A 3,395-nucleotide genomic window follows, 5' to 3' on the forward strand; every position below is an offset into this window, starting at 1 on the left:
TACCTAGGAGTGAGATTGCTGGGTCTTATAGTAGTTTTATTTTTAATTTTCTGTAGAACCTCCAAACTGTTCTCCATAGTGGCTGTATTAATTTATATTCCCACCAACAATGTACAAGTGTTCACTTTTCTCCACATCCTCGCCAGCATTTGTCATTGCCTGACTTTTGGATAAAAACCATTTTAACTTGAGTGAGATGATACTTCATTGTAGTTTTAATTTGCATTTCTCTGATGAACATTGATATGGAACACCTTTTCATGTACCTGTTTGCCATTTGTTTGTCTTCTTTTGACAAGTGTCTATTCAAATCTTTTGCCCCCTTTAAATCAGATTATTAGTTGTTTTTCCTATAGAGTTGTTTGAGGTCCTTATATATTCTGCCTATTAATCCCTTGTCAGATGGGTAGTTTGCAAATATTTTCTCCCATTCTGTGACTTTTCTCTTCACTTCCATTTCCCCTATTCTGTAGGTTGTCTCTTCACCTTGATTGTTTCATTTGCTGTGCAGAAGCTTTTTAAACTTGATATGATCCCATTTGTCCACTTTTGCATTGGTTGCCTGTGATCATAGGATATTATTCAAGAAATCTTTGCCCACTGCAATATCCTAGAGAGTTTCCCCAGTGCTTACTTTTAGTAGTTTAATAGTTTGAGGTCTTAGATTTAAGTCTCTACACCATTCTGGTTTGATTTTTGTATATAGCAAGAGATAAGTGTGCGGTTTCATTCTTTTGGAAAAGGCTTTTTTTTAACTAATTAATAAATGAGAAAACCAGTAAGATGTGACAACCAGTTCCCAAAATGATTTAAACACCACACATATCTAGGTAATAAGAAGTAAGTTTACGAACACATGCAAACTGGTCAATATCCATTAGGCAAAATTTTACCAGAAGTAAAAATCATTTGCTTTTCTATGGACAAGAATCATTTGCATTACTTACAGAATTGTAAAATACCTTAAAGGCAATAAAAGGTGTGGACTTCTCCGAATGAAATAAGTGGAAAGAGGTGCTTTACAGAATGGCAAGTAATCTATTTTTGTCCATTTCAATATCCTTTTCAGTTTTTCTGACATAAATATTGGAGTCCTTTGTCTCAAACAGAATGTTCTATGGAATCTCAATTTATAGCCCGTAGGAAAAGCAGAAGTGAGGCAGTGGCGATAGTAGTGGCAAGAGGATGAACAACAAGTTTGATGCTTTGAAAGATGATGACAATGGGGACCATGATCAGAATGAAGAAAGCAGCACATAGAAAGATACTGAGAAAGAAGAAAACAGAATGGGACAAGAATAAGAGCAGTAACAAGAGGAAGGCTGTTGTCCCTGGACGGGCAGAGCATCCCCTCGAGTACAACTACACTTTCTGGTACTCCAGGAGAACCTCTGGCTGTCCCACCAGCTCACAGAGTTATGAACAGAATTATCAAACAGATTGGCGCCTTTGCCTCTGTGGAGCAGTTCTGGAGGTTTTATAGCCACATGGTGTGTCCAAAGGATCTGACAGGCCACAGCGACTTCCATCTCTTCAAAGAAGGAATTAAACCCATGTGGGAGGATAATGCAAATAAAAATGGTGACAAAAGGATTATTTGGCTGCCGAAGGGCTTGATCTCCCATTGCTGGGAGACTCTCATTTGGCCATGTTAGGGGAACAGTTCATGGTTGGGGAGGAGATCTGTGGGGCTGTGGTCTCTCTTCACTTTCAAGAGGACATGATTTCAATATGGAAAAGACTGCCAGTGACCAAGCAACCACAGCCCAAATCCGGGATACACTTTGGCGAGTGCTTAACCTATCTCCCAACACCGTTATGAAATACAAAGCTCACACTGACAGCATCAAAATGCCAGGCAGGCTGGGTCCCCAAAGGCTCCTTTTCAAAACCTCTGGAAGATGTGGTTGAATGTGCCATGACCCTCTCCCTCTCTGGATGGCACTATCCTTGAAGCTGGTGTCATTAGAGTCTCTTGTTCTGTTGGTGTGCTACCTAGAAAATCCTTCTGTCCTGGACAAGATAATTAAAAGAGCATTTTATGTTTTAAGAACAGGCTGACACAGAGCAGCTACAACAACAGCTGAGATTGCTCAATAAATGGTGCTAAATTTAAAAAAAAAAAGAGAAGAAATGCAGAGTCACTTTGGTTGAAATGAACATAGAGGCTTCTGACTAAGCTTTCTTGGACTCCAGAGTTTTGGGGATCTGTATAAATCACAGTTAGGAAACCACTAGATGATTTCTGCAACTACTGATGGGCCTTACTGATTAAACTTGGTCCCTCAACATTCCTTTAGTTGTTCCCACACCCTAACATTGTCTACATGCTTCTACCCACTCCCCACTCCCTGCCCGCCACATGGATGCTCTGCTGTATCAAGAAACCAAGACATCCCTTTCAGAAGACTTTTTCATCCTTACAAATTTTAAATTCCCACAGTATTTGACTATAGAACTTTCTAGCTCTAAATTCCATAGAATAACTGAAGTTACTTGAAAATATACTTCCTATTTGATGAAACCTGCAACTAAGGGGCCTTAGAGTAATTTTGAAAAAAAATTACAAATATATCAGCTAGGTTTTCAATATGATACCATCTTTATCTTTAATGTATTCTGTTTATTTTCTTGATTTTGAAAACCAAGGCTGTATTTTTAAATGCCTCTGGGCACATGTACCAAAATATCTCTGTAAATTCTGCACTCATGTTTCCCTTTTTTTCTGTGTATGTTTCAAGTTATATGGATTGTGAAAGCCTGTAAAGACTGTGAAGAGCCTCCTTCACAAACAGGGTGCTGTTTCCTCATTCTGGCCTAAAATCTCACGGCGCAGTCCTGCTGTGAACTTTGCAGTACTCTGGCTTCAGTCCTAGTCCTGTACAGGAAATGTGTGAAATCCTTGCCTCAGTGGCAATGGTGAATTCATTTCTTAGAAGATAAGCCCCTTGCCAGTATTTCCCATTTATGATCCAATGTCTTATTGTCACATCTCCTTAGAGTAGGATTCAGATTCCTAAAGTATTTCCCGATCCTTACTACTCATTATTGCAACTGGACCCTGTATTGTCTTGAACTATATCAACTGTCCAGCTGATCTCCTAAACTTGATCCTTTCCCTGCCTGAACCCAGGATGCTTTCACAATTCCTTTTTCTTACCTTATCTAAGTACATTTCTATTCCTTCTACTACAGTCTCATTTTAATGAGTCTTTCCTGTTCTACCCTATCCTTTTGCTGCCCCAAATCTAACAACCTCCTTTCCACACAGCGTTTTAAGAGATCAAGATACTGATGCAAATTTCAACATTAGCTTGCAAAATCTCAAAGGTTGCTTTTCTTATCCTGAAACTACCATCCTCCTTTCCTTGTTCTTTTTTTTTTTTTTTTTTTTT

At 38.9% G+C, this 3,395-nt stretch overlaps 1 pseudogene; it reads left to right on the forward strand.

Annotated features, from left to right (window-relative positions):
* The first annotated feature begins 1,164 nt into the window (after positions 1 to 1,164).
* On the forward strand, positions 1,165 to 1,922 carry LOC108517852 (eukaryotic translation initiation factor 4E type 2 pseudogene; annotated as a pseudogene).
* The last annotated feature ends 1,473 nt before the right edge of the window (positions 1,923 to 3,395 follow it).

Source organism: Rhinopithecus bieti, unplaced genomic scaffold (genome assembly GCF_001698545.2).
Source record: "Rhinopithecus bieti isolate Rb0 unplaced genomic scaffold, ASM169854v2 scaffold_41114, whole genome shotgun sequence".
In the NCBI taxonomy this organism is placed as follows: domain Eukaryota; kingdom Metazoa; phylum Chordata; class Mammalia; order Primates; family Cercopithecidae; genus Rhinopithecus; species Rhinopithecus bieti.